The sequence below is a fragment of the Penaeus monodon genome, chromosome 34, assembly GCF_015228065.2.
Source record: "Penaeus monodon isolate SGIC_2016 chromosome 34, NSTDA_Pmon_1, whole genome shotgun sequence".
NCBI lineage: Eukaryota > Metazoa > Arthropoda > Malacostraca > Decapoda > Penaeidae > Penaeus > Penaeus monodon.
This window is the reverse complement of record NC_051419.1, coordinates 16131260-16131803: the sequence shown is the minus strand read 5'-3', so window position 1 is coordinate 16131803 and position 544 is coordinate 16131260. Positions and strand designations below refer to the sequence as shown.

General features: G+C 41.4%; 1 long non-coding RNA gene across 1 annotated transcript in view; it reads left to right on the top strand.

The window, feature by feature from the left end:
- Positions 1-168: 168 nt before the first annotated feature.
- LOC119594924 overlaps positions 169-544 on the top strand; it is a 28121-nt gene continuing 27745 nt past the window's right edge. Inside the window, exon 1 of the long non-coding RNA XR_005230660.1 lies at positions 169-376. This is a non-coding gene — a long non-coding RNA (uncharacterized LOC119594924). The remainder of the gene's footprint in view (positions 377-544) is intronic.

Sequence of the window (544 nt, the reverse complement as noted above, 5' to 3'; positions counted from 1 at the left end):
TCGTGCATTTATCTATATTCCTAAGCATTATTGATATGGATAAGGGCACGTCCTAAACTCGATACTCATTATACAAACCTCATACATATGCCACAACACGCAACATGGCCACTGCAGATTTTTTTTTAATCTCAATGAAATATCATTCATTTCTTCCACGCTCTCCACTTCACACAAGCCTTTCCTTCATCCTCGCAAGCGGTCTCGTAAGACCTTCCTCTTCCCTCTGTCTCTCTCCGCCTTCGCCCGCTGCCCCGCCCTCTCCTGGCAGGCAGGCAGGCAGTCATATGACAGCCAAGGTTTCTCTTCAGACTGAGCCATTTACTCCGTTACATTCGTGGTCTGTACACCTTCTCTCTCCGTTTTCTGTTACTTGGTAAGTTTTTATTTTCTTTGTATTCTTTTGCTGTTTGTTTTTTTTGGTTTTATTGTATTGATTTCCTCTGTGTCTTTGTTGTGTGTGTGCGTTTTTTTGTCGTTCTCTTTCCTCTCTTTATTTCTCTCTCTTTTATTGTTTTTATTTGTGTATGCGTTTGTTTGTGCT